The 15016-nt window shown below is 35.1% G+C and overlaps 1 protein-coding gene across 5 annotated transcripts in view; it reads right to left on the bottom strand.

The window, feature by feature from the left end:
* The window catches only part of smash (smallish), a 156807-nt gene that overhangs the window by 64808 nt on the left and 76983 nt on the right, over positions 1-15016 (bottom strand). Inside the window, exons 1-2 of one of the 5 annotated variants that reach the window (XM_076620217.1) lie at positions 8811-8876; positions 8586-8690 (exon numbers count right to left, since the gene is read on the bottom strand). The exons of 3 other annotated variants lie outside the window; for them this stretch is intronic. The gene's annotated coding sequence lies outside the window, so the exon portion shown is untranslated. Of the gene's footprint in view, positions 1-8585; positions 8691-8810; positions 8877-15016 lie in introns of those variants that run through there. One more of the 5 variants, XM_076620215.1, reaches the window with a different exon arrangement.

Here is a 15016-nt window from a genome sequence, read left to right as displayed (position 1 = left end):
GGGAGCAATGGAATATTTCCTTATTAACTCTCAATTAAAACAAATATATAGCCTGTTATACGGTATATTAAATGTCAGTGCTTTCCGAAATCCAATCCCGTCGCAGCATCTCTGTGAGATTTAAGGCTGACAGTTTGCAAAATTTATATTTGAGCGACGAAAATGTTGCACGCTTCACACGTGACCGATAATTACACGAAAATATGAGGCAAATTAAGACGTTTGTGATAAATTTCGATTAATCGAGTGGAACGGTGGAACGACGTTCCTGGACGGCAATGTTCTACGATCGAACCCTTCCAGCTTCTCCGCCCCCGAAAACTATAATTAGCCAGCACTTTGGCAATTTGCCTATCGCTTCCTTTCATTCATATTCCTGTTGCTGCCGTTGGTAAAGATAAAAATAAACCGACCAGTTATAAAGCTCACCTAATCAGAAATGATCCTTCTACCCTGTCATAATTAGGTTCGATTGCTTTATTAACCATATAATCGAACAAGTAATATAATCTTTCTTTCGCACAACATACAATTTGTCAAATAGTGTCATAACCGATTTATGAAACGATCGAATAATATAAAATTTAAGAATGAATTGTTATATTTTATTCGAAAATTTTTTTTCCATTTATGAAGTGAACGTAAATATATAAAAAAAATAAAATTATTAAACTGCCAACGATGTAGTTATAAAAAGGTTGAAGATACAAAAACGTATTTAACTGCATTTACAAAAATATGAATTCGCATAAATATCCGCAGTCTAGAAATAATCTTGTCTTATAGAGAACAAGATTATTTGATTATTCGAAAAATTCTATTATTCGAATAAAACATGTGTCGTGAGTTTAAGTAATGTCGAACTATCAGAGTTACTCTATGAGTTACTTATTCCTTAACATTCAAATTTTATATTATTCACAGAGTCAAAAGGATGAAAAATAAAAGTCATATGCAAGATCGTACGATGGCCGATATCATCCGAACAAAAAGTCAGTAGCAAAAGAAACGTATGAGGTCATTACGTCTGAAACATAAACGCGACATTGACAGCTATATTGGCGAGATTCGAAAGGATATTCGAACGCCTGCCATCATAGGAGTGTGGATAATTTCGCATTCACCACGTGTGGCAGGTATTCGAAGGTAACACATGGTGGGGAGCGCTACATGAAAGGAAAGATCGAGACGTACCGAACTACTTTGACAGCGAGAATAAATAGAAGTCGCTCGAGAAACGTAAATTTTCAATCGGTTCAGAGATCAGTTTCGTATAATGCTATATGGTAATGAGAGCATTTCAACCCTTATTATGCTGCAAACACGTTATTAATTTTCGATGTGTACGAATTAATTATAATATTTCTGGAATTTCTATCTAAGGAATGCAATTTTTATTTGTCGCAGAATTTTCAGTAATATTTTGGTAAAACTATGGTAAATTCTCTATGTAATAAGGTTTTTGTAAATTTCCTACATAATAAGATTCCGGTATTAAATTCTCTACATAATAAAATTCTGATATCCATAATATATTTTCCAAATAATAAAATTCTCCTTCTAAAATTATCCTCTTACTCGCACCATTACAGAAATATGCTGTTCGCTTTTCATTTACATATCGTAAACCTTCCGATGCTCGTGATACTCGTGTAACATAATAACGATACAATTTATTATAATCAGTGCTCCCGTACAATTTACGTGTAGCAGCTTCGCAGGCCCATTAGCAAATTGCCCTTCGTCCGAGTTAATTGCAAAGGTTCGAACATGGTAGGAGCGTTTAAAGGCGAGAAGACGACACGAAGGAGGGGAAGAACACGTTGAATCGCACAGGTGCGGGTCGACATATTCAGCACGTTCTTGGCGAGTAATGCGGCCTTTCTCCGTGACATTTCAGAGGCAACAAAACAGATGTAGGTGGAGCTCTTGCATCTTTCATTACGATGCAAGGACGACCGGCTACGAAGAACCGACCTGAGATTCTGCTATGCCGATCTTAACCTCCGATTCTTTTCTTCGAAGTTTCAACTTGTCGCGGATTAAATGGACATTAATCATGATTTATCGATTCAACATCAAAAGAAACTGAATAAATAATTTCAAGTTTGAAAGGCATTCTCAAAATTATAATTTTGTTTTTGTTGTCCGTATATGCTTTTATAAAGAGAAAAAAAGTGACAAGTTGAAACACAATGTCAAAATTCTAATTTTTTTTTTTACTGTTCCGGTCTTTTTTGGTGGAAGAAAAAAGCAACGACAAGTTGTGATAGCCAATGTCACGAATTTACATAACCAATGATCCGTAGTTTCGTATAGTTATGTGTGCATCTATACTGTTATTTAATTTGTACAGGCTAAAAACAACAAACAAGATTATGCAACAATATGGCTTAGAATCGTGTTTCAAATAAAAAGCTTTTATTCCGCTACTGTTTCTTACATTACACGAGAATATCGAGTGAGTCATCTAACTTGATGGCCTCACATTACTGGCGAACGACGTGTGAATCGTGATACTGATTTACTGTATTTCCTGAAAAATTTGCATCACTGCAGTGTCGAAAAGACATGATGCAATAGGCTTCTTAATTTATATCTACACATAAAAAATACGAACGTCGACTGGTATTTTTAAAGATGAAATCTCATACTTTTATAAATACGAGCATTTCCAGCATTTCACGTTTATACAAAGATACAGTAGACAGACGTTACAGAGAAAAATTAATATTTAATAATGTAATATTTTATATATAATATTTTATAATTTTATATTATATATTTGGTGTTCTTTTATATTTGAACACATTCATTAATATTGACATATATACTGCGTTAATGCATTAATCAGTTAAATACTACTGACATAACTGCTGTATCTTTGTCTTTCACGTGATTCGTTAAAATGATTGGAAAGTTAAAAGAGTATCTAGTGAGTAGTATGTCAGAATCGTTATTATTTAAAATAAAGACGCTTTTGAAATACTTTATGTTCTGGTATTTTATAGTTTGATCTGGCATCTAACAAGGTATACAATTTTAAAGATGGGCTAGTTACTTCCTGATACCAGTGAAAGCGTTAAGCTGCTCAAAGCTACCTTAACAGTATTAGTTTTTTCCAATGTTTCTACGTTTATTCCTTCGAATTATAATATTAGAGCGCTGACAAAGCTACCGTTACAACATTTCCCTGGGATTAGTGACGTCTACGATTCGGTCAGCTGGCTACCCGGAAAAGAAATCGTAACCGGTTGTTACGTAAACTGCACGATTGACTAGACGAAAAGACACGTTACCATAGAACTGGTAGAATGTTCGCGTATTTTATCTACAATAGTAACGATTCCCTAATTTTACTGTCTGCATGCTACAATTTTAAAATCCAGTTATGAGCTCTCTACTCTTCCCCGAACCGCTTCCTCCTAAACTGGTTTCAGAAAGACATTCACTTTATCTATGCAACACCACTGATGTAAATATACGTGCGTTAATCCTGTGAGAATATAATAAAATAACGAAGATTTTCAGAATAATTTTTTCTTTGCCAAGATTTCTAATATTTCCGTTGTCGGATGTAAAAAATAGATATTCCAAAGGTTTTGTAGAAAATACACGAGGCATTAAAAATAAAGATGGAACTTAAGGAGTGAAATTTATAATACTATACGCGATGGCTTTCCCGAACCTCTCTCGTGTTGCATTATGAAAAGGTTAAAGTAAATCATAATAATTTTACATAATCTATGTTATTATTGCCACCTTGTTTCATGTTTTTAATAACACAGAAGCCGGATAAAAAATTAACAGAGAGAAATTACAGTTTGTTCAAAGTGAAAGAATTCACTAACGTCTAATCCTTGCGACGTGTCGAAGCGGAAGTGAAACGAGGATGGATACGTGATAGAATCCCTTTATTAGAGTCACGTAATGTCGCAATGCGACGTTGAACTCGTATTTCGTGCGAAACTCGCTGTCAATATTAACACCGTTTTCCCATTCGACGTGTTGTAACTCGAAACGAGGGAATTTTTATTCTGGCGATACACCAGGAAAGGAAAATATCGCTTGCGCAATTCGCAACGAAAACCAGCGCGGCTAGAAACGAAAGCTCTGCGCGACCGGTAGCTGGATTTCGTGTATACGTATGTTCAACATGTACTACCGCTCAAAGATATTTGGATACCTGCTTATTTTTTGATGAGATGTATTTCAATTATACAATTACGGATAAATCAAACTGCATTTATTTTCTTCTTTCTGATCAGTCAAATTGACCAATTATCACTACCATTTTGTACAAAATTCTCAATTTCATTAGTCAGGCACAGAGTTTTTAATACCTGAAAAAAGAAGATCTTATTTTCTTAAGTATAAATATTTGTTATAGATAGATAGTATATAAACGATTGCGAATTTTAAAATAAATTTTGTAAAATAATATTTATTTTGTCATTTTTCTCTGTAGCCACTGGTAGTGTATATATATATATATAAGGTGGTCTAAAAATCAGTCTCACGATCTTTCTACAAATCATAATACTAAGAACTTAAGAAAGTTTTACTTCTATGAAAAATTAAGGTTACCCCTATTTTTTAAAAATGAGACAATAATTTTTATATATACCATTCAGAGGGTTTTTTAATCCTCCACAAAAAAGTATTAAAGTACTTGTTCCGAAAAATGATTAAATTTTATTTAAAGCTTAAATAATATTTTAACTTCAATATTGTAGAACTTATCCTACGAAAAACAACGAAAACAAAAATTAAGATATGCTTGCTATCTTTTCTTATCTTTCACACAATAAATTTCACAATATTAAAGTTAAAATATATTTTAAACTAATCATTTCCCGACCAAGTACCTTAATACTTTTTTGTAAGGAATTAAAATACGTATCGAATGATGTATACAAAAATGTATTGTTCCATTTAGAAATGTAGAGATCACCTTGACTTTTTTATCTAAGTAAAACTTTTTTTGAAAACCTTAATGTTGCAATTTGTGTTGAAATTTGCAAGTGCACTCGAAGTTTGCAATTTGTGTCTGAAAAATTGCGGGGACTCTACTTTTGTACATATCGTTGTATAATCAATAGTAAAATATAGATTATTGCCAGCTGTTTGATAGGTAGTTTAGATTTATACCTTGACGATTCTATGAAAGTATAGTAGTTATTATTTTTGATTACTAATTCATTATTAATTTTTACATTTTGGTAACATTCACATACTGTTACTACATATTGACTAAGGCTTTGGATTCTGATAAACAGTAGCATAAGTACGATATCCAAGTTTTGCACAGGTGGCGGTGAGCGGCCAGGGCAAAGATTTTTCATTCGTGTTTGCACGATGCATTTCGACACACGGAGCCCCGCGACCGTACAACTCGACACGAACGCGCGTTCTACGATTAAATATACCGCACGGACGAGTGACGGCGACTTTAATTACTTCGCAGAGTCCCGATTAATGACCCGCGTGGACAGCGGCCGCCTCTCGTAACTTGCATCGAAAATTTCTAACGACTTTGATATATTGCGCGCTCGCCGTTTGTACAGGTGCCACGCGGAAAAATTATGTTTCCTACCCTATTGGCGGAATTTCAAGTAGACAAAGGCGGTTAAGCTCTTTGCTTTTCTTCTTCTTCTGGCAACTTTAAGTTTTACTTAGTTAATTTATTAATGAGAAAATTTACACATTGACACCTCATACGAAGTATCAACGTGTTGATGTTACAACTATTTGAGAAACTGTAAAGCTGTCATGGAAGCAGTTTTATTAGAGCACAGCATAAGGAAGCTTTTTAATAAGATTATGACGAAGACGAAACAGTCTCATAGCAAAAATTAACACTAAAATTATCAGAAAGATAAAAATGACTACTTAATTTTTCATAGAAATTTTATACACAAGGAATTTTGTGTAAGATATTACATATATTTTCATATGTTTCTCATTTTGATTTCCTTAGAGAGTACAAGTATTACACTTTAGTAATCAATAGTCGCTTTAATAATTATAGCAATATTGACTAATATAGATATAGTGGAATGCTCTGTAACAAAAATTAGCTATCTGTGAAAACTCTACTATGTTGAAATTTCGTTTATGAATCAAAGATTACCGAATTGGAGCCAATTTTCAAGCAAATTACAAAATCACGTGAACCGTGTAAACTATGGGTTTCAACGAAAAAGTTAGATCTTGTTTCAAGCAATCGGCGAGAACACGCTAAATTTCAGATCAATCTTTCGAAATTGTACGGTTAGCTGCGTCACCGAGGCCACTAACGCCATGGTTCGCAGGCCAAATAAGATTTGAAAGGCAAAACGTGCTGACCAGGAGAATTTTAAACAATCGCGTATCAATCACACGCCGAAGATTTCTATGAAGCTTTTCGCGTGCAACTTTCGTTCTCCTTTTGTTACGCTGAAATCGCGACTACGGCACGTTTCCGCGCACGTGTACAAGAAACTCGTCAAGGATAACAGCTGCGAGGAATCACGACTACTAGCGAATCGCAAGGAAGAAGAGGAAATCGAGATTTCGCGAGCACGTAATTTGATTTTGCTCGTTTTGCTCATTTATCCAAGTGTTTCTAGGTCGCGTATTATCTCCGATGAAATTGAAGGGGAATTTCAGATTTTCTGCTTTTAATTGACTTTGTGTTTTATCGAGTCCGAGTACTCTAAAACACTTTACTCTCGCAAGCAATCTTCTCAAACTTTATTGCATTCCAAGTTTCATTATACCTTTTCGTGGCAATAATTAGGATTCAATGTTTTCTTATGTGAGAAATAATTTGTTGGAAAGTAATGTTACACTTTCAAAACCATTTCGGATCTTTGTTGGAATAACTAAGGTGCAACTTGAAACTAAAATACACATATGGATGTATCACGATTATCTAGATCTACTATGAAATTGTAATAATGAAATTGCATTATAAAAATTGTGTTCGTTATTGTATTAATTCGAAGTTTTGCCCTCGAAAGGAAAGGAAGGTAAGTAACAAAATGTAAAAATGTAAACGAGAAACGAGCGAATACATTGTATATCCAAGCATCTGAGACGGAGAATAATGGAGGGTACGCGCAACAAAGGGCCAAGAGGAACGAACGTACGAATTACGTGCCGGGTCAATTATCCGGCCTGCACGACCGTTAATCCAATTTACGAAATAGCCGGTCACGAGCGTACCACACGCGGCGCGTGCGACGAAAAGGAGTGTGGATCGCGGTTAATCGTGGGTGGAAAGACCGCCCAGTGATTCGCGGCCTCTTGGAAGTTCGATTCTAACATAATGCGCTGAAACGAGGAGAGAAGGCCTGACAAAGTTGCAAGAACCGCCGGTTAAAATCATCCAGTATCTCGCGTTGCGTGCAAATAAACGTCGAATCGTGGCATTCGTAGCTCCTTTCCAGTCGAACAGAAAAAAAAGAAAAAGAGGCAAACGCTCGACCACGATTTTCGCCCCACGAGAACGTTACTCGGGCAACAGGCGTTAATTTTATGCGAATACTTGCTTGAGAACGATTAATGGCGATTGGAGAGACTGAATCGAACCGATTTCAAATTCCCCAGCTGGTTGCCCCACACGGTAATCTCACCTTTCGATTCATTTATCTGCGAGTATATATTTGTGCAAGAGGAAAGATTAGATAAGCAGTGGTGTAATGATATACGACAGAGAAGAAATTTGAATTAAAGTAGTTTCGGTGAAGTTGAGTTCATATATAATCGTAAAAAATTTATAAAACAATTACAAGAAATTCTGTGCTAATGAGAAATTATTAAAGATGTTCGAATGGCAACGTTGATTTCGCTAATGATAAGCTAAATTTGAGAACGTACCGTTGCCCTGCTTTGATAGTGACACGATTCAAGAAATGTAAGAGGAGAGGCGTTTTAAAATTTACGAAGAAAATATTCGCGAGCCATTCCAACGACATTATAAGGGTCGCATGACACAAGATATACCACTATTCGGGAAGACAGTACTACCTTCCGCTTGTTGCGTTACAAAACAACCGAAGATGAGGTAGTGTTGTTGTAATATTAAGACCAGATTGATAGCAGCATAAGTAATAATCGTTCTCTCTGACGCAAACCTGATGGAATTATAAATATGTTTTGCACGATAAAAGTAGAAACGTAATGTAAACTTTGTATACAATAAAAGTAAATTTGAAATTTATTGAGTTGTGCCACAATCAAAACAAAGTAGCAATGTATATTTTATTGTACGGAAATTCTTGTTACGAAACTAAAAATAGTGTGTTGACATCTTTAGAAACGAAGGTAAATCGAGCAATACTGTTACTCTGTACTTTGTACGCAACTATGCTTCGTTTGTTTTTAAAAACATGCCAGGCAATGGTAGTCTTAATTATATTAACTCCATATCGTACCCCAGAGATAAGCAATACGGCGTACTTGCTTACTGTTTCTTCATTTATATTTCTTTGTTTCAAAATGAAAATAGATTTCAAAATAATTGAGATATCGAAACACAGATACATTGAAATTAAAATGATCATAAATCATAAACCAAATAATCATAATGAAGCACTCACGTTTTTAAAGACAGCCAAATTCAATGGGATACGCCGTCATAATGCACTCCAAAATAAACCACACTTCCACCAAAACAAAAGTCTCCAAAATTTTTTATTGCGTTCCTGTGAAAACGAATTAAAAATTTATACGCGTTCCTGCTTTTATGAAAGACTTATCAAACTCGTCAAACGAAAACTTCTGATACGAAATCGAGTCAACGATAAGACAACACTGATAGATACTTCTTCGATCGTATGATGCAATCGTCAATGTCACGCGAAGGTAATTGAACAGAAGACGAACGCCACAACACTACATCACCGGCAGAGGTCGGAGGATGACTGAGGAGGATTTAATTATTTCATATTTCAGGTATCTCCCACTTCTATGCTCACGGCTGCGCAGTGGCGATTCTCGTGGTGACTACGAGCTTCATGCATTCACTTAACAATTTCTTCGGCTCTGCGCAACGTGTTACTACCACGCGGTGATCCTTCATATTAATCAATATCTGTATCTAATAATTTTATTTATGCCGATTTTCCCGAAGCTACTTTAAAAAAAGGATTATCTGAAATTTTGTGGATCTTTTTCAATGTAATCTTGTGAGAAACTAGATACTTTGTAATTCGCATCATGAATTCTCTTAAAATTGTAACTTGTACGTTTTTACGTTAGCCACTTTGCTATCTTTAGTTTGATAGGAATATAGCATATCTGCTTCTACTGTTAGATCTATTACGCAATTGTAACTTGCAACATAAATTTTGTAACTTACAGCGCGCGATTTAATTTCAAATTTTCAAAAAATCCTGCGATACAATAACTTTTTGCTAAAAACTTCACATGCTTATTTAAGGGAAGAACAAATTTGTTAATAATATAGTTTGCATTTACAAATTCAATGAAACAACTTTATGTAACATGTCGCCTTCGGCCATATCGCTTAAACATACAAAAGTCATTAACATAAAAATTCTACGGCCCACGAAACCAATGTCAAAACATCAAAAACCTTACAATTCAATGAAACCAACCATACCACCTTCGAGATAAATACGCATGCGTAGCTGTGCGCTTCCTCTAAGTCAATGTAGTGTAAATCTCGGAGACCATAACATTCATTGACGTACACCTCCGTTCATATTTATTGGGACACGTGCTAGTCTTGTATATATCGTGATAATTGATGGAAATTACAAAGGAAATAAATACTTGAATGAAATTAGTGAAAAGAATTTAAGATTCCAATTCTAAGAATCTAAGTTTCGGTTTCCAAGATTCTAGAGTTCCAATTTTGAAAAGTTTGATAGCGAAAGTATTTCAATTCTCGTTCGTTAATAGCGTAATTAGGTCACTTTTCGTCACACAAGCTCAAACATAGAGCACACGTATTTTCATTTCGTCGCCAAAATAATTATGTTTAAAGATCAGTGACGCGCGTCTACGAATCTTAGAAAAGTTAAACATTTTGTGGCACGTGTCATATTTCGCTAATCAATTTTTCACTCAACGAATAGTACAATATGCGATACTTTCACCGAAACTATCTCAAAATTAAACGTCGGACAATCCAACCGTAGACACAACACCCAATAAATCTCTTGTAAATCGTGAATCGTGCTGGCAATAGATATAACGTGCGAACAAATTGGTATAGTTGGAAAGAACCGGAAGCAAGAGCGGAGAGAATAAACGACGAAGGCGTCGTTTTGGCGCGTTCGTGGTAAAACAAACAGTGCACACGACGCGACGTTCGAGGCGCGGATGAAAAGTTTGGCGTGTGTTTCGTGCATGCGCCTCCAACGCGATGCACATATTACAGTAACCAGACACGGTGAGAAAGAGAGACAGTGGTTAGGAAAGATCGTGTAAACGGCGATAGAGCGTGCGAGCAAGATCGTGGCCGCATGATCGGCCACGGGACAATGTAATCGAGACGATAAACCAGATAACTCGTAATTAAAGTTTGCAGATCGATCCGTGGCCCCCGTGGAATGAATTAATTACGAGTAAATTGCGAGTTGGCGTTTATGTAACTGCGCCGCGCCGATTTTGTCGTAAAAGTAAAAGGAATCGGGTTCACCGGTTTAATTTATCGATCTGCTGTCGGTTTGGTTGGTAGTTTCACAGTTGAAAGTATTAAGTTTGCTGCTTTATTTAATCCTGTTATGGTTTTCGATTTTTTACGCTATAACTTCGATCTCATTTCAACGAACGAAAAGATACTTCATGTTTAAAAAATACTTTGGTATAACGTTGAAAGGAAAAATTACCAAGAAAATCAACGATTTTTTCGTGCGCTTTCTGCAATTTAAGAAATTAGATGCTTCAAATGATGTAACAGGTATAATTCAGAATAATTTGTCCAGTGATATAGAATACTTCTAAAAGTAATGAATGTGGGAAAAAATATACGATATATAAAGTCACCAATTTAAATTTAGGAATATGTAATCGCAGTTTTGATTGGAATAATAAATTGTTTACGTAGAAGTATTTATATGAAAAGCAATGTAATAAACTTCACAAGCTACTTGCCTATTGCCTAAAAGAAATTAATTTAGAAATAAAACAAGACATTCTAAATTATTTCACATACAGAAACGATTACTTGGCCTGAAAAAAGAAGCATGACTTTATTCAGGTTACTAAACGCATGTCAGAATTTGTACTATGGTAATTACGTGCACGTGCAATTATCAAAAAATTGGAACCCGATGATTAGATTTCTCCAACATCACATTTCTCTTGCTAACCAGACAACTTTTACTTAAACAACATTCTATATTATCAACAGTTTGCGAAATAACCCTGTACATCCGCATGAAACCTTATTTAACAGATTGCAACTTCAGGCCAGTTCTCGTACAATTTTCTTTGGATTACACCGTTACCTAATACTTGTAGCTTCATTATTATGCACGAAACCGGCGGGCAAACTAGCGTAACCGAAGCGTTTCAACGTTCAGTTTCGACAGCAGGAAATTCTGAGAGTTAATATGGTTAATCGTAATCGCTGAAACCAATCAAATCTCATACACGATCGATCAAGTAGAACGGGAATTTTGTAAATTCTGATAAATTACAATTAAAGACCGTGAGTTAATTATGGGATGAAGGCAGCGATACGAGCTATTTAACCGTAAATCTGGGTCATCGAAATTCTTTTTATGGATAAACGTGCATACACGCGCTATGATCTGCCACGTGCACGCATATAAACGCAATTATGCATGAAGTGTATTGTCGACTTTACTTTTAAGTCAGTGGGACCGGAAACCAAAACGACCGAACGATACTGGAATATTAAATTAGTCGAAAATTGACCGCTATCTCATTGCGAAACTAAACCTGTATCATCCGGAACATTTCCTAGCTGCATCGTATATTATATTCCTCGAGATATTAAATATTTTATACGATCTTAAGAAAACATAAAAGAAGAGTTTCTTGGTATCATAATTCGTAAAGCTTCCTTCGTGTTGCAAAAAAAAAAACGAGATATATGAAAATGGATTGTTCTTTAAAGATATTGTTATTTGTTAGTGATAATCTTACAAGATATCGTAATTGATCGTGATAGCCCAGTCCTGTCTCTAATTTCATTGCTATGTAAAAAAGATACAACATTTTCATTTCGAATTATTAAACATGAAAAGTCTATTAATTTTAGCCAAATAAAATTAATGAAACACAGTGATCAATAATCCTATTCAAATAATAAAATGTAGACATAAATTGAGAAAGAAGAAATAGTTAGCCTAACTAAAAGCGCTTCCTGCTTTAATTAAAAGTTCACGCGTGACCCACGGTGCACAAAGCTTCATGTACGCGCGAATTCGTGGAACAGCAAATTCCGCGGCAGAATGGCGAGCATAGAACAATATTTCCTTTGTAATAATTAGACACGACAAGCTTCGGAGGAAGCGAAAGATGCGTTCCTCTCGCGACCATGATCGAGAGTGAGAAACGCGTGACATGACGCGAACGGAAAAGAGACGGTGTAGAAGAGAAATTGCGTACAATATGTAGTGAAACAAGTGCCGTTAGTCGTGTTGGTGTCAGAAACGGTTTCACGTTCCGTCTGATTATACATTAACCTGATTTAATAATCCCAATATTAAATTCTGATAATAATTAGTCCCAATGAACATTGGTGTAATGTCTCACAGACCTTGTTTCGAGGTTTGGTTTACGAGCTACAATCAAGTATATTGTATATTTTACTAACTTAAAGAAAGGCGATTTTTAAAACTGAATATACAGGGTGGTTGGTAACTGGTGGTACAGGCGGAAAGGGGGTGATTCTACGCGAAAAAAGAAGTCGAAAATATAGAATAAACATTTTTTTTAATTCTTTTTTTTTTAATTTTTTAAAAATCTACAGTGAGATATATAACGAGACATGATAAAGTGCACGCGTACCGAGCGAAAATTCAAAGTCGATTTTCTCGAAAACAAAGCCTCAAACGAAAAATTTTTATTCTATATTTTCGACTTCTTTTTTCGCGTAGAATCACGCCCTTTCCGCTTGTACCACCAGTTATCAACCATCCTGTATTTATGCAAATTTATATTTTTGCCGATATAAGTGAGAAAATAAAACTTGAGTAGAAATATACTTTATCCTTTAAATGTTATTACAAGTACCACCATACTCTGAATATTTTATATATTTTTGTATCTTGAAGTTCCCCACAAATGCATTAGAATTAGCAGTCTAATGATAAACTATGAAGTTGTCTTAATACTAAAAAATAATATGAGTTTATGTGTCGTAGAATTGTGGAAATATAATTAAAAAAAATCTATTTTCTATCGAGCTATAGGATTATGTTAATATTTTGTGCAGATCTTGCATTGTTTTGAAAGTAGGTATTTCCATACGAATAGCCCTAGAATACGTTAACTATGCGATAAATTCATTTCGTAAAATATTAGATTAAGAAAGATATGGAAATTGTTATTTTTGTGGAAAATTTTGCGACTGATTGTATTTTCATTGTTATAATGATCGACGGTGGTGGATCGGTATGTAGTTGTGGTTATTCATTCGCAACATGCGACGCTCGTTATGCGAAATTCGTGTTCAACCCGACGTTCGGACAACAATTAACGATGAGAAACAAGCTGCGCTACATGAGCGAGAAACAGGACCGGATGGACGAGAGGAAAATAGAGGAGCAACGAGAGAAATGACGTGAAAACGTTACCTGACGTGAAATCATTGTGCACTTCTATACGACCATTGTGCACTTAATGAATACTCGTGCTTCAAGAATACCGTTCGATTTTAAACCACTCCGTTTAGCAATTTAAAGCATCTTCCAGTTTCACTGGAAGAAATTAGTCATAATATGAGTTATAAACACGAAGTAAATTGATGACGTTAAATGGAACTCTACAGTTGGATAAATAATTACGTGAGACTGAGCGGTAAACCTTTTAGATTTTAATATAATCCTTTAGTGCGTTTTTTTATCCTAAAATGTTTAATAGATATTGATTGTACGAATAGATATTTTGGAGGTGGATTTCTGTAAAGTAGATTAGTCTTGACGGTAAAATGTGTAAGGTTCGCGCGGTAATGCTCGATGATTTATGACTGGTAAATTAGTTACGCGTACTTGTTAGGCTTGTGATAACCAGTGAATAAGTCAACAGCTCTGAACATGTTCTTCGTTGAAACAAATGATGATAGTGTTTACGATGTGTGAAATATTTGGTTCTTTAGGTTCCCTCTAATAAATTGTCAAAATAAATTCGAATTTTAAATGAAAGATCGTATCTTAATCTACAACTACTACGTTCCTGACTTTTAGACCATTTACATGCCCTTCGTACATAAACTAATACGTATATGATATAATAAATAACAATTAATAAATAATAAGTACAATGATAAATTAATCTGTCAAAATTGAATTTGTCTTTCTTTGATCCGCTACACTTCAAAGAATACTAATCCACGTACAAAGCCTCTTCAAATCCTTACTTCAAAAACTCGATGAGATAAGATCTCCGTAGTTCTAAGTCTTCGTTTCTACTGAATCAACAACGAGCGACATTTTCTCGCCGCTTACTGCTGCGTGTTTCGAAACATATCCAATAAATAGCAATTTACAGAAATATTTTATTCACAACGAGGCAACATACAACGATGATTTTAATAAACATGGAGCAGCAACAAAAAGTTGTTACTCGATGTTGCTTCAGTGGAGATGATACTTAAGATTTCTGTTCTTCCCGAAGACTGTACTTTTCTAACTTATTCTTTTCGAGATTTCCATTGTTAACAAAAATCTACAATACCAACATGCCGCATTATGCAAATAAAATACGAACCGCATTAATATCCCTCTCAGTGTTCAGTCAAGTTACATGAGGTACCCGCGGAACAGACAAATGATCGCGCTGCCGGCCAATCTTTCGCAAGTTTAATTTC

The sequence above is a fragment of the Bombus vancouverensis genome, chromosome 7 (assembly GCF_051014615.1).
Source record: "Bombus vancouverensis nearcticus chromosome 7, iyBomVanc1_principal, whole genome shotgun sequence".
Lineage (NCBI taxonomy): Eukaryota > Metazoa > Arthropoda > Insecta > Hymenoptera > Apidae > Bombus > Bombus vancouverensis.
The sequence above is the reverse complement of the archived record's forward strand: the minus strand, read 5'-3'. Positions and strand labels throughout refer to the sequence as shown.